Source organism: Hylobates moloch, unplaced genomic scaffold, assembly GCF_009828535.3.
Source record: "Hylobates moloch isolate HMO894 unplaced genomic scaffold, HMol_V3 SCAFFOLD_9, whole genome shotgun sequence".
NCBI lineage: Eukaryota > Metazoa > Chordata > Mammalia > Primates > Hylobatidae > Hylobates > Hylobates moloch.
The window spans coordinates 49211530-49228335 of NW_026652284.1; the positions used below are offsets into that span (position 1 = coordinate 49211530).

Here is a 16806-nt window from a genome sequence, read left to right on the forward strand (position 1 = left end):
AAACTGTGTTTACAACCACCTGTAAGGAACAAGAGCTCCAGGGTATAAGAAAGGAAAATGAAGAGATGAAAAAAGTCTTAATCCCCAGCTTTTAGGAAGTATAAATATCCTGTCATCATTCAGTGTGATTAAGAGTGTGCATTTCCAGGCACCTCTCCACCCCGCCAGCAGGCATTCAGACTCCATGTATCATCAGATCTACCTCTTCTCGCTCATTCCCAACATGCATTGTGAAACCTGAGTTTGCAATTGAGAAAGAAACTTCAAAAAGAGCAATTAAAGGTTGCCTTTCATATGGTTACCTCACGAAAAAAGGTTGACTAATCTTTCTCTTTTTAATTTAAAAAGCTACATGCATGAATAATTCTCTCTGGAACTTAAAATTTTATTCACAATATGATGTAAGGAAGCAAGCTATTTGTCAGAGTGAATAATATTAAGAAAAATCAATGTATAAAATATCTAAAATATATTCATCTATGGTCACTATAATACCTAAATGATGAATGTAGATTTAAATGCATATAAATGTTTTTGTAAAATTATTCCGGAGTGTTTTGTTTTCATTACTTGATACACCTAACCAAACTAAGATATGTCACGGAAAGTTGACACCCAGACACTATAAAACAAAGCAATGCAGAGCCAAAATATAATGGATAAGTAAATGAGATGTTAAAGTAAGATGAATGATTAATTCCAAAATAGAAGACTCTGTACTCCTCAAAATTATTCCGCATCTCAGCCTTTGGAAGAGTAAACTATTATATCCTTCTTTGGCATTTCTTTTTAATTATACAAGATTGATTAATGCTTTATCGGGTAAGTGTGGTAAAACAGAGTAGGAGGTATCACCATGCTGTCACTGAACCGATGGATTATTACTATTGACTTTGAAAGAAAGAGATTAGCCATCATCAGTAGTAACCAAACACATCATATAATCTATTAAATATTTCCCCTAGATAAATCTTGTGGACTGTGAGACTCATTAGTATTAATGAAATTTTTATTACTAACTTAATTATTTTTCAAAATTGCTCTTAAACGTTTTATTTGAAGAAACTGTAAATATGTTCTTGTCTCTAACTGTGATGTAAAGTTATTCTTTTACTACAAAAGAAGGAAAATTTTGATATGTATTGATTATATGAAAACAAGAGATGTCTGGAATCAATTTCTTGCCACTAAAAACCAACCAGAGAAATAGACATGAGAGTACTGAACCATCTAAATAAAACCTCATATTTGTTTTATATGCTGAATTTAATTTTAATGCATACATTTTAAAATTTTAATTATTTCATAATATGGCACATTTGAGCATGTGCTGTATCTATACCTTCTACCATTTTAAGCACATCTTCCTTTTTTAATTCTAATCTTCTATTCTTTTTCATCAAAACATTAGGTGATAATATCAGTTGTTTTTTCAGAAAAATAATTAATATATAAGCACAGAGAATTTCTACATACTGTTAGATAAAAGGTATAGGAGATAGCTTATTTGGATTGAGTTCCTTAGGTTCTACTAGACTATATCAAAATGAAGTTACTCTTGCTAAAGCTTCACATCACCAAACTGAAAGCAAGACGATTATTTGACTTTTCTAAAACATTGGGAGAGAGAATAATAGCCAAATAGCCAAACAGGCCAATTTTAGCTGGCATTAAATAAGTCCCCTCTGCTTTAACCCTAAAAGGAAAGTAATTTTGTAATGAATAATCGATGTTTTGGCTTTTATTCTTTCTTCAGTCCTTTCTGCATATAAATCCCATCTCCAGGGCTCAGCTCATCAGAACACCTTGTCTAAATGTTTAAAGGAGATGCTGCCATGATTCATAAATCACAATCAAAGCCAATCCAATCATTTCACTACAATTGTTGTAATTTTTTCTTCTGACAGTTCTCCACTTCCATTTTATTCTACTGCTAGCATCTTATATTATTATGTCACATTGATTACAATTAATGAACCATTATTGATACATTAGTACTATCTAAAGTTTAAACTTCATCTGTGTTTTCCTAGTTTTTCCTACTGTCTGTTTTCAGTTCTAGGATTGCTTCCAAAGCATGTCATTACATTTAGTCCCCTTTTTTCCTTGGGCTTCTCTTGGCTGTGACTGTTTCTCAGACTTTGCTTATTTTTAAAGACGTTGGCAGTGTTGAGGCATGCTGGTCAGGAATTTGTAAGATATACTTCCATTGGGATTCTTCTGATGTTCTTTTTAACTATTATAGTGTGGTTATGGGGTTTTGGAGGGGGAAGATCTCAGAAGTAAAATGCCATTTTACTCGACACATGCACCCTCCCAAGAGTAAACCAGGAAGAAGTTGAATCACTGAATAGACCAATAACAGGCTCTGAAATTGAGGCAATAATTAATAGTCTACCAATCAAAAAAATCCAGGACCAGATGGATTCACAGCCGAATTCTACCAGAGGTACAAGGAGGAGCTGGTACCAGTCCTTCTAAAACTATTCCAATCAATAGAAAAAGAGGGAATCCTCCTTAACTCATTTTATGAGGCCAGCATCATCCTGATAACAAAGCCTGGCAGAGACAAAACAAAAAGAGAGAATTTTAGACCAATATCCCTGATGAACATCGATGCAAAAATCCTCAATAAAATACTGGCAAACTGAATCCAGCAGCACATCGAAAAGTTTATCCACCATGATCAAGTGGGCTTCATCCCTGGGATGCAAGGCTGGTTCAACATACGCAAATCAATAAACGTAATCCAGCATATAAACAGAACCAAAGACAAAAACCACGTGATTATCTCAATAAATGCAGAAAAGGCTTTTGACAAAATTCAACAGCCCTTCATACTAAAGACTCTCAATACATTAGGTATTGATGGGACGTATCTCAAAACAATAAGAGTTATTTATGACAAACCCACAGCCAATATCGTACTGAATGGGCAAAAATTAGAAGCATTCCCTTTGAAAATGGGCACAACACAGGGCTGCTCTCTCTCACCACTCCTATTCAACATAGTGTTGGAAGTTCTGGCCAGGGCAATCAGGCAGAAGAAAGAAATAAAGGATATTCAATCAGGAAAAGAGGAAGTCAAATTGTCCCTGTTTGCAGATGACATGATTGTATATTTAGAAAACCACATCATCTCAGCCCAAAATCTCCTTAAGCTGATAAGCAACTTCAGCAAAGTCTCAGGATACAAAATCAATGTGCAAAAATCACAAGCATACTTATACACCAATAACAGACAAACAGAGAGCCAAATCATGAGTGAACTCCCATCCACAATTGCTTCAAACAGAATAAAATACCAGGAATCCAACTTACAAGGGATGTGAAGTACCTCTTCAAGGAGAACTACAAACCACTGCTCAACAAAATAAAAGAGGACACAAACAAATGGAAGGACATTCCATGCTAATGGTTAGGAAGAATCAATATCATGAAAATGGCCATACGGCCCAAGGTAATTTATGGATTCAAGGCCATCCCCATCAAGCTACCAATGACTTTCTTCACAGAATTGGAAAAAACTACTTTGAAGTTCATATGGAAGCAAACAAGAGCCCACATTGCCAAGTCAATCCTAAGCCAAAAGAACAAAGCTGGAGGCATCATGCTGCCTGACTTCAAACTATACTACAAGGCTACAGTAACCAAAACAGCATGGTACTGGTACCACAACAGAGACACAGACCAATGGAACTCAGAAATAATACCACACATCTACAACTATCTGATCTTTGACAAACCTGACAAAATCAAGAAATGGGGAAACAATTCCCTATTTAATAAATGGTGGTGGGAAAACTGGCTAGCCATATGTAGAAAGCTGAAAATGGATCCCTTCCTTACACCTAATACAAAAATTAATTCAAGATGGATTAAAGACTTAAATGTTAGACCTAAAACTGTAAAAACCCTAGAAGAAAACCTAGGCAATACCATTCAGAACATAGGCATGGGCAAGGACTTCATGTCTAAAACACCAAAAGCAATGGCAACAAAAGCCAAAATTGACATATGGGATCTAATTAAACTAAAGAACTCCTGCACAGCAAAAGAAACTACCATCAGATTGAACAGGCAACCTACAGAATGGGAGAACATTTTTGCAATCTACTCATCTGACAAAAGGCTAATATACAGAACCTACAAAGAACTCAAACAAATTTACAAGAAAAAACAAACAACCCCATCAACAAGTGGGCGAAGGATATGAACAGACACTTCTCAAAAGAAGACATTTATGCAGCCAAAAGACACACGAAAAAATGCTCATCATCACTGGCCATCAGAGAAATGCAAATCAAAACCACATTGAGATATCATCTTGAACTGGTTAGAATGGTGATCATTAAGTCAGGAATCAACAGGTGCTGGAGAGGATGTGGAGAAATAGGAATACTTTTACATTGTTGGTGGGACTGTAAACTAGTTCAACCATTGTGGAAGACAGTGTGTCAATTCCTCAGGGATCTAGAATTAGAAATACCATTTCACCCAGCCATCCCATTACTGGGTATATACCCAAAGGAATATAAATCATGCTGCTATAAAGACACATGCACATGTATGTTTATTGCGGCACTATTCACAATAGCAAAGACCTGGAACCAACCCAAATGTCCAACAACGATAGACTGGATTAAGAAAATGTGGCACATATACACCATGGAAACTATGCAGCCATAAAAAATGATGAGTTCATGTCCTTTGTAGGGACATGGATGAAGCTGGAAACCATCATTCTCAGCAAACTATTGCAAGTACAAAAAACCAAACAGCGCATGTTCTCACTCATACGTGGGAATTGAACAATGAGAACACTTGGACACAGGAAGGGGAACATCACACACCGGGACCTGTTGTGGGATGCGGAGAGAGGGGAGGGATAGCATTAGGAGATATACCTAATGTAAATGACGAGTTAATGGGTGCAGTACACCAACATGGCACATGTATACATATGTAACAAACTCGCCTGTTGTGCACATGTACCCTAAAACTTAAAGTATAATAAAAATATATATGTATATTTAAAAAAGATTATTATTTGCTATTACACACAACATTGCTCTGAATGTTCTTGTACATGTCTCCTGGTAGACAAGTGCAAAGTTGTTCCAGTATATATACACATATTCATACCTAGGAGTAGACTTGTATAATACACACACACACACACACACACACACACACACACACACGGGAGCAGAACAATTGAATGTTTAACTTTATGTTATTTTCTAATACATGATGCTGATTAAATTATAAAAAATGCCATTTTCATCCGATTCAATCAAGGATACATGTGAGCAATACAACTTAACACTCTGAATGCTTGCTAAATTTATCATCCTGTTGATGTAGTGTTTGTCAGCTTTTTCTATTGCAAAGTTCTTTTTTTCTCTTCTCTCTACACAGTACTGGTTGGAGAGAGGTTACTATGAGTAGCTCACACCTAAGGAATTAGAGGTTATGCTTCCCATTCCTGAGGCTGACCTATCTACATAAATTATTTGAGATTACTTTGCACAGGAGACAGAGCTGTTCTCCACCATTTATTGATTGAGCCAATCATTTCTTTTAGGCCCTCTCTTCTGACAGAGCAAAGAAGTATCTGTGTGTATACTAACCCATGTTAGCATGCACATATCTATAGACATGTCTATATATAACCGCCTGCATCTATATCAAGCTGAACAACAGTTATTAGTGATGTTCGACCTCTAATACCAACCACATGTGCTATTCTAGTCTTCTCTCTTCGCTTATCAGTAAACTTTTACTGTACGAGATTGGTGAATGCTTGTTTAGGTAAGTGTGGTAGAATAGGCTGAGAGGTGTCACCGTGTTGTCACTGATAAATTATTACTATTGGCTGCGAAAGGAAATAGATTGTTCATTTTTAGTAGAAACTGAACATGTCACACAATCGATTAAGTATTTCCACTGGATAAGTCTCCAACAGTGAGAAACCTAGTTTCCAATAACCAACCGTTCATGGGCTCAATTGTGCAATCCCAGTATACATGTATAGCCATAAGAAATGCTAACCCACAGGCCTGTGGGAAACAACTTTATCCACTAGAGCATAGTTTATTTTACATTCATTCATATAGACTGCATTTATTATCAAAATTACTTATGTCTACTCCAGCTATGGGTGGGGAGAAATGACCATATGCTAGTTTCTCTACAGGCCTCACATGCTTCCCATGCCCTCTAGCACTTCTGCAATTGCACAAGAACAGTTTCCCCAAGAAGCTGCTGCCCTGTTGGCCTGGCCTTAAAGTGACACACACAGAGCCAACTTCTTATATGACCCACAGAATGCAAGATTCAGCCCAACTACCCTTACATCCCTGCCCAGGACAGAGCTGCCAAAATCACATTGAAGACCCCTGAGTCAAATAAGTGTTTGATATTTGTGGTGGTGAGCTATAGCTGCTACAAAGCCCAGTCATTTAATCAAACACTAATCTAGGTGGTGCTGTGAAGTTTCTTTGCAGATGATATATATAATCAACTCAATTTAAATAATGGAGACTATTCTCAATAATGTGGGTGGGTCTCATCAAATAAGTTGAAAAGCCTCAGAAGCAAGCATGAGTTTCCTCTGAAGAAGAAATTCTGCCTCCAGACTGCATCATCAGCTTCTGCATGAGAGTTTCCAGCCTGCTGGGCTGATGTAGATTTCAGACTTGCTGACTCCCAGTCATGTTAGCCATATACACAGTGATTCCATTCCTCTGTAGAACCATGACTGATATAGATTTGGGAACCAACAGTGGTTTTAAAGGAACAGAATTCTAAGAATCAGTTTTTTGAATTGGTTTTGGGGTTTCAGGAATTGATTCTGTAATCTAATTAGATTTAAAGGCAGTAAAGACTCTATTTCCAGTATTAACAAGAACACTGGTAGCCCATGGCACAAAGAGGCAATAGAGATACACACAATATCACCACTGAATACTAACTTTCAAGTATTGATAAGGCAAGGTTCTCAGTGACCAAGTATTGGATAATTGCAACAGTTCTGTCAAATAATGAGTGCAATAAAATTGGCTGTTTGCTCTTAACCATGCTAGAGAAAGTAGAGAGAAGAAGGGTGAGCTTAGGATTTCAAATTTCTAGCCTATGCCTTGCATATATGACCTGAAAATGCATATGCCTGTCTTAGATTATGCCCTTATCTCCTATAGCCACAAGCCTGAGATTTCTGAACACTAAACCCAGAGTCTCATCCTGCTAGTCGCTGAATTACATTACAAATTAAACCCCAGCTTAGCAAAGTTTCTTCTGTTAAACACAGACATTGATTGGGAAAAACAGGACCCTGAATATTGGAACAAAGACATATATGAAGTCTGTGATGAAGCTGGGCTCGGTGGACCCCTAAGTTCTGCTGAGTCTTCTTTGGTGGTAGGGTGATGGCCTTCACTGAGGTGGTTGTCCTAAAGACAATGCTGATTCTCCTGAGGATCCAACCCCACCAACCCTCTTTTCTTTTATAGGTATAAGTAGACTCAAGTGGCAACAGGTGAAAAAAGATGAGATAAAAAGTTTAACCCATTAAAGGTGTGTTCCACTCCAAAATCATTGTATTTTTTTTCAATTTATACAGACAGACTTCTGGGGACTACGTGTGGAATGGATATTCATGGTGTTGGATAATGTTGGAAGGTGCATAAATTTGGACTAGGTCAAATTGATTGATATTGCCCCACTAAGCATAAATTCTGGATGTAGATTTGGGGTGTTGGAAAGGGTTCTGACAGTTTGTTTAGTTGATTTGGGTTTAAACATGGACCAAAAAAAATGACTTATAATAAATTACATTAAAATGCCAGGATCACCTTGGTACACTGCAGAGGAAGGTAACAGATGACTTAAGAGTACTGGAGTGTTAGAGTGGATTTATCATACAAGAGCCCCTCACTCGCCCTGGGAGGGCCCAGAGAATGCACCTTTCGACTTCACTCTGAGGAATAAATTTGTGTGGTGGCTCTGTTAAAGAGCTCTTCAGGCACTCTTCTCTGTAGGGCAGAAATTACCATAGGAACTATTGCCACCGAACTGGAATCCTTACATGCAATGGCAGTAATTGGATCCTGGGATGGCAGGGCCCAAGTGGCAAAGACAAAGAGGCCATGGTTATGAGAATGGAAATCAGGGCCAAGGCAGTTATCAGAGTAGCTTAACTCAGAGAGGCCTATGGTGTTGGCAAGTTGATCATGTGTCCCTAGAAGCAAAATAGACAGGAAGCCTACAAAATTTTTATTTGATCAGTACAAGCAAATGAGTTCTAGGTTGAGTGAAAAGTCTAGTATGAATCACCAGAATACAGTCATAGACTCTCACTCAGTTCCCAGAATTGAAATGCTTTGTAGAACCAGAGCCCCTTGCATGAAGGTTTGAATGTTCGTCCACTCCAAATCTCATGTCAAAATGGGATCCCTAGTGTGGAAGGTGGGCCCGGCAGAGAGTGTTTGTGTCATGGAGGCAGATCACTCATGAATGCCTTGGTGTCCTTCCTGTAGTAATAAGTTCATGCCAGACCTGGCTACTTAAAATAGTCTGGAACTTCCCTTCTTTCTCTCTTGCTTCCTCTCTCACCACATGACATGGTGGCTCCCCTTCCATCTGCTATGACTAAAAGCTTCCTGGGACCTCAGCAGATGTAGACTCTGGTGTCATGCTTCTTGCACAGCCTGCATAACCATGAGTCAAAATAAGCCCCTTTTCTTTATAAATTAGCCTGCTTGTGGTATTCTTTTATAGCAACACAAATAAACTAATACAGAAGGGAAGTCGGGCCACATAAAGAAGGACGCTGATAACCTACCACAGGTTTATGTTGTTAATTTTGCTCCCAGCCTTCCCCAGAGAATTGCATAATCTTTTACCAGGGTAAATAAATGTGAATTAAATATGAATTAAAGAAGCGGAAAAATCATACCTTTCAGCAACTACCAGACACTGTTCTGAAATGACACTAATTCCTGAAGATGCAAAACACCACTGTGGTCCACCAATCAGAAGAGGGGCTGTGGAAGTAACCAGTGGAGTTTTAGCTCAAGTCCAACTCAGGGTAAGGCCAGGGTAGTCTGTGAACACGTTGTATGTTTTTCCCCTGGTTCTGAATGTGTAATTAGAATAGACATGCTCAGTAACTAGCAGAATCCCCACATTGTTTTTCTGACATGTGGAGTGAGAGCTGTTGCTATGGGAAAGGCCAAACGGATGCCATTAGAACTACCTATACCAAGTAAAATAGCAAACCAAAAGCAATACCACTTTCCTAGAGAGACTGCAGACTTTATTACTATCATCAAGGACTCAAAAGGTTCAGGAGAAGTGATTCCCACTATATCCCAATTCAACTGACCTATTTGGCCTATGCAGAAGACAGATGGATTTTGGAGACTGACAATGGATTACCACAAGCTTAGCCAGGTGGCGACTCTAATTTAAGCTCTGTAGCAGATGTGGTTTTATTGCTTGAGCAAATGAACATATCCTCTGGTACCTGGTATGCAGCTATTGACCTGCCAAATCATTTTTTCTCCATTCCTGTCCATAAGGCCTATTAGAAGCAGTTTGCTTTCAGCTGGCCAGGACAGCAATATACCCTCACTGTCCTACCTCAGAGGTGTATCAATCTTCAGCCCTATGTCAATAGCTCACAAGGATTTTGAATCACTTCCCCTTTCCACAAGATTCCACACTGGCTCATTACAGTGATGGTATTAAGTTAATTGGATCTAGTAAGAGAGAATTAGGAACTATTCTAGGCTTATTAACAAGACATTTGTGTGTCAGAAAGTGGGAAATAAATCTGACAAAAATTCAAGGACCTTCTACCTCAGCAAAGTTTCTTGGGGTCCAGTGGTGTGATGTCAGTTGAGATACCCTTCTAAGGCAAAGAATAGGTTGCTGCAGTTGGCCTCTCCTGTGACCAGAAAAGAGGGACAATGCCTAGGGGGCCTATTTGAGTTTTGGAGGCAACATATTCCTCATTTGGGTGGGCTACTATGGCCTCTTTAGAGAAGTGACTTAAAAAGCTGCTGATTTCAAGTGGGGTCCAGAACAGGAGAAGATTCTGCGTCAGGTCCAAGCTGCTGTGCAAGCCGCTCTACCACTTGGAACATATGATGCAGAACATCTGTCATGTGAAGTGGCAGTGGCAGACAGGGATTCTGTTTAGAGCCTTTGGCATGTCCCTGTAGGTGAATCACAGGACAAGTCCTCAGAATTTGACTGTTAATCCCTGCTTTCTTCTCTGGATAACAACTCCCTTTTAAGAGACAGCTCTTGTTCTGCTATTGGCCATTAGTAGATACAGAATGTTTAACCATGGGACACCAAGTCACCTGAGATGCTCATCATGAACTGGGTATCATCCAATAGACCAAGCCAAAAAATTAGGGGTGCACATCATCAAATGGAAGTGATCAGGCTCAAGCAGACCCTAAGGCACAGATATTTTACATGAGAAAGAACTTCAAATATCTACGGATTCCATTCTGGCTCCATTACCTTCTCCCTCTTAGCCCACACCTATGGTCTCATGGGGAGTTTCCTAACCACAATTCACTGGAGGAAGAGAAAAGTTGACTTGGGTTAGAGATGGTTCTGCACAATATGCAGGTGCAACATGGACTTCCACTCACCAAGGCCAACATGGTTACAGCCACTGCTGAGTGCCCAATTTGTCAGCAGCATAGACCAACACTGAGCCCAGTATGGCATCATTCCCCAGAGTGATAAGCCAGGTACCTGATGGCAGGTTTATTGTATTGGGCCACACTTACATCATGGGAAGGTCAGCATGTTGTGCTTACTAAAATAGACATTTATTTTGGATATGAATTTGCCTTCCCCATACACAATGTTCTTGCTAAAACTGCCATTTGTGGATTTACAGAATGCCTTATTCACTGTCATCATATTCCATACACCATTTCTTCTGATCAAGGCACTCACCTCACAGCAAATGAAGTGAAGCGGTGAGTCCATGCTCATAAATTTCACTGGACTGGTCTTACCGTTTCCCCACCATCTTGAAGTTGGCTTGATAGAACAGTGCAATGGCCTTTTGAAAACTCACTTATGGCATCAGCCAGGTGGCATTTTCTTGCAGGGCTGAGTCAAGGTTCTCCAGGAAGCTGTATATGCTCAATATATGGTGCTGTTTCTCCCATTACCAGAATTCATGAGTTTAGGAAATGAGGGTAGTGCCTCTCAGTACTACTCCCTACTTACTAGCAAAACTTTTGTTTCCTGTACCTGCGACCTTATTCTCTTCTGGTTTAGAGGTCTTCATTCCACAATGAAGAATGTTTCTATTAGGAGATCCAACAATGATTTCATTGAACTGGAAGTTGAGATACTCCCAGCCACTTTGGACTCCATTGCCTCTGAATCAACATGCAAAGAAATGAGTTACTCCTCTGACTGGGGTGATTGATACTGACTTCCAAAGGGAAATTGTGCTGCTCCAGCTTGGAGGTCAGGAAGAGTAGGTACAGGAGATTCCTTAGGTGTGTCTTACCATGTTTGTGATTCATGCCAATGGAAAATTGCAATAACCCCATTCAGGCAGGGACTATTAATGGCCCAGACATTTCAGGAATGAAGATTTGGGTTACCTTACCAGGTAAAAAACTATGACCAGCTAAGGTGTTTGCTGAGGACACAGGGAATAAGGAATGGGTAGTGGAAAAAGTCAGTTATTACTACCAACTACCACCACATGATCAGCTGCAAAAAGGAGGACTGTAATTATTGTTTCTTTCTCATTTTGTTATAAACTTGACTGTATATGCATGTACACTTACAAACATATTTATATGTGTGTATACACATATGTATAATATATGTCAAATATCTTTGTTTTCTTCCCTTCTTTACTCCCTTATCATCTAACGTAAGATTTATTAATAATGGTTAATTTTACATCACAGCATTTAAATTACAGCATATCAAGGAGAAGAATGAACATTACTCAAGGCCTTTGCATCCCCTTCTAGGGAAATAATTAGTGTGTTTTTGATTATACAAAGGATTGTTGTATCATATTCGTTAGAAGGATGACTTTGTGATGGTTTTTATTTGGAGGTAAAGTAGGTTTAAGGGGATATATATGAGTGTTACGTTGACAAAGGGTGAGCTGTGATGGTTACTTTTATGTGTCAACTTGAATAGGTTATAGTGCCCAATTATTTCATTACGAATTAATCTAAGTGTTGCTGTGGAGGTATTTTGATGTGGTTAACATCTGAAATCAGTTGGCTTTAAGTATAGGAGATTATTCCCAATAATGTGGGTGGTCCTCATGCAATCACTGAAAGGCCCTAAAAGCAAACATTGAGGTTTCTCTGATAAAGAAATTCTGTTTCAAGTTAGCAGCACCAACTCCTGCCCAAGAGTTTCCATCCTGCCAGCCTACCCTACAGAATTTGGACTTGCCAGCCCACACAATTGCATGAGCCAATTTCTTTAAATGGGTCTCTTAAAATATGTATACACATATATAGATATTCTACTGCTTCTGCTGATCTCGAGAATCCTGACTGATACAGTTGTGTATGCCACTGAGATTTTATTGTTTTATTATGTAATATTATGTGACAATAACTGACTAAAAGAGCATATTTCTTTTTAAAAAAAATGAAATATTGAAAGTAGTTTATTTTGATGATATTATCTAGAAAAAAATACTGTCAATCAGTCCCATTATCTGGATTCTGTGACCTACCCTACTTCCTGCTCTTTCCAAAGCCTAGTTGGTCAGTTTCTTCTTCACTTTGGTGAAACAGTCCATATTTTTCCAAAAAATTATTTTATAGTTTGAACGAGTCAGGTTTGGATTTGCTCTCTTGTATCCAAATAACTCTAGTAGCACATATTTCTAGATATTCCTGAAAATCCTTTAAACACAACTAACAAGTACCAGCAATTTAATAACATAAGTTCCAGAATATAATATATACTAGATATTTCTATGTTATACTATAAAAACTATAAGGAAAACACTTCATTTGTAGCTGGTTTATTAGTAACATAGGTATGATGGTTAATACTCAGTGTCAACTTTATTGGATTGAGGGATACAAAGTATTGATCCTGGGTGCATCTGTGAGGATTTTGCCAAGATTAACATTTGAATCAGTGGGCTGGGAAAGGCAGAACCACCCTTAATCTGGGTGGGCACCATCTGATCAGCTGCCAGCACGGCTAGAATATAAAAAGGAGGCAGATAAATGTGAAAAGACGAGACTGGCCTAGCTTCCCAGCCTACATCTTTCTCCTGTGCTGGATGCTTCTGCCCTCGGACATCAGACTCCAAGTTCTTCAGTTTTTGGGACTCGGACTGGTTTCCTTCATCCTCAGTTTGCAGACAGCCTATTGTGGGACATTATGATTGTGTGAGTTAATAATAAACTCCCCTTCATATATATATGTTATATATATATCTACAGAACTAATAGGATATATATATATCATATATATATAACTAACAGGATATATCCTATATATATATATAACTAATAGGATATATATATACACACACACATATCCTATTAGTTCTGTCCCTCTAGAGAACCCTGACTAATACAATAGGTTAACTAATACTGTTATTTAAAATGTAAAATTTATATATTTTTTTCAAACAACAAAACTTATTTTTCTCTTCTGAAGGCACATTAATCTTCCCATATTACCTTTTTGCTTATTCAGATATGAAAGTTTAATGCTTTCTCTATATGATTTTTTAAAAGTAATTGATTTGTATTAAAATATGATGCAGGAACAATTACATAGTTCATAAATGTCTTCTTTTCTGTATCCATGGATAAAAGAAAAAGAAGTTTATTGGTTAATCATTATCTAGCATAAGTTTTTCTAGGGGCAAAAAAAAGCTCCTATGAAAATAATTTTTAAAATTTCACCAGTAAACTTTATCACCTAAAATATGGAGATAACTGCAATGCATAAGTAGCTTTGGTGAATATGTGATGAAATTATCTTTAATGTTTAAAAAATGACAATATATGAATGTCCCCTACCTCGTCTTTGATCCATGTAGAATCTCCATGGACAGCTCAGTGATAAGCCACAAAGCATGAAAAACTCTAGCCTAAGGAAGCCTGTTTAGACTATTATTACATCACTTACCTAACAAACAATGGTAACAGCCGGGTTCCTGACCAAGAAAAGTGAGAGTGAAGCTGAACATTTCCTGACTGTCACATCATCAGACTGGCCTCTGTCTAGGGGTCTTGCCTATTATGATTTAATCTAACACTCAGAAATTAACAACAATTATTATCATCAATTATGATAAGAACAGCAACAATAGCTGTTGATTAAACTTCATCTTTGCAACAAAAACATGGAAAATAAAATGAGACAAACACAGCCAAATTTATGCATGCTGAATATAAAACATAGGACTGCTTCCCTTCAAATGCTCCATTGGCCAGGAGACTGATAAAGATAATGCACCTCTCCAACTGCACCCAGGGAGAGCTAAGTAGTTATGTAAAACAGAATAGGAAGATTGGTGCAAAAATATTTTGGATTTAAATGATTTTGATAATTTCCAGAATGCTTTACTTGATGAGCACTAAAAAGTCTCTATAATGTTCTGCTTACTCTGACAGTTCAGTTTACTGAAGAGAAAAATGTTATCTATTTATAGAGTTTGCTCTAGGCAAAATTATGAAATATGCAAAATTTATCTCCTATCTCTTTGTGTGTCCCAAATTCAAACCCAGTGTGTACCCTCTCCACATGCATTCACATCTTCAGGTTATGCCTTGACTGTTGGAAAAAGATTAATTGGTCCTCTCTCCAAACTCAGCCACAACAATAGGATTTAAAACAATGGTTACAGTCACTTGAGTTTCATTTTGTGTGAACTTTTTGTTCATTTAACAATATGTACCTTGGAAGCAACTATTTATGCATCTTTAACATTTTTATGTTAGTTAGGATACTGGTTTCTTTAAAAAAAAATCAATATAATAGTGGCATAACTCAGAGAGCAGTCTGTTTCTCCTGTAAGAGTCCAAACATAAACGTCCCGAGGTGATTTCAAAATCTGTGGGACTCACTCTCCGTCCCTCCTATTTCTCTGCCATCCTCAGCATGTGTGGTCTGACAAGAGTTCAGTGCTGCCCTCATGTCCAAGCTCCTGCCAGGCAGAAAATGGGAGTTGGACACATCAAGACCATTCACATTCCATTCTTTCATTACAAGATCACATCTAGCCATGCTGGGACTGGGAAATGTGTTGTTTAAGGGGGCAGCCCTGTGATCAGCTAACACATGCTGGAGAACAGGCATGGCCGCCAGGCGTTTTCCCAAGTTGCTCTTGCACCTTGTAACTTTCACCTGTGTGAAAGAGTCTCCTTTTAAGAGCGTTTCTGTAGTCCTTGGGACTATTGAGATGTTTTATGCACTTTTAACATTTATTATTATTACTGTTGGCAGCAGCAGGCTGTCTGGAGCAGCAGTTGCCATCAGGCCACCTGCAGAAGGGAGGCGCGGCCATGGCTGCATGCTCCATGGAGTGGTGGGAGCCAGGAACAAGTGGGAGCTCTGCCCCTTCAAAGTTGGGGTGGGAGCTCCCCAGATGCTGCTGCAGTCACCCAACGCATAGCTGTGGACCCAGACACCCCTGTGTTCCTGGGCCCTGGAGCAGGGGCCCCTGACTCCCCATCGGCACAACTGCAGCTGCCCAACTGCAGCTGCGAGGCCATGGCTGTGGCTGTGAACCCAGGCATCTCTGGGGGCCCAAGAAGGCCCCCCCTGCTTTCATAGGCTAGGAAGTGCCTGCTCCTGCTGCCTGGCTACTCCCTGCTGTGAGCACTTACTCTGATCTTGGAGCAAAGTTGGGGCCAAGCCCAGATGCTGTCAAAGCCCACCCAGGTGTTCACATGCTCGAGGCAATGCTGACACACCAGCCCCTTGCCACTTCTGCTGCCTCCAGACTTGGGGCACCAACTAGCTCAGGATGGAAGCTGAGGTGGGATTGAGGGCAGTTCTTCACTAGCCTGCGGGTGCTCCTTGGCACCTACAGCCTGGGCTCCATGAACAGCTGCAGGAGGCAGACAGGTTCCTGGGTGAAAGGGTGCAAGTCCCTGGTAAGGCTTCACCTTCAGGGCAGGGAGGGCCTGAAGGCTGGGGGCCAGGCTGCCAGTTCTGCTGACCAGAGTGGGAGCTTGTGGTGCCTTTTCTGGGCCTACCTATGGCCTCCCATGGACCAATCACATGCACTTTCTCCCCTCTGAGGCCCGTAAAAGCCCTAGGATCAGCCAAAGCTGAGTAGGTGTCAGGATGACCAGCTGCAGAGAGGAGCTACCCTCTCTGCTGAGAACTGAACACTTGTTGGGACAACCTGTCTGCAGAAAGGAGCTACCCTCTCTGCTGACAGCTGAGCACTCATCAGGATGATTTGCCTAGCAGAGAGGAGCTACCTTCTCTGCTAAGAGCTGAACACTCATTGGGACATCCTGCCTGCAGAAAGGAGCTACCTGCTGTGGCTTTCCTCTGAGCTGTCCTATCTATCAATAAAGCTCCTCTTTGTCTTGCTCACCCTCCACTTGTCTGCATACCTCATTTTTCCTGGTCACAGCACAAGAACTCAGGATCTATCAAATGGCAGGGCTAAAACAGCTGTAACACCAACAGGGCTGAAACACGCCCCTTGCTCATCATGTTGCAGGTGAAGAGAAGGAGGGAAGAGCTGTTGCCCTTCAGTATTCCCAGACCTGGGAACTCCCTGAGCCAGGGCTG

The 16806-nt window shown here is 39.7% G+C and overlaps 1 protein-coding gene across 2 annotated transcripts in view; it reads right to left on the reverse strand.

Moving 5' to 3' along the window:
* Positions 1 to 16806, reverse strand: part of SNTG1 (syntrophin gamma 1) — an 859278-nt gene that overhangs the window by 370709 nt on the left and 471763 nt on the right. The window lies entirely within an intron of this gene.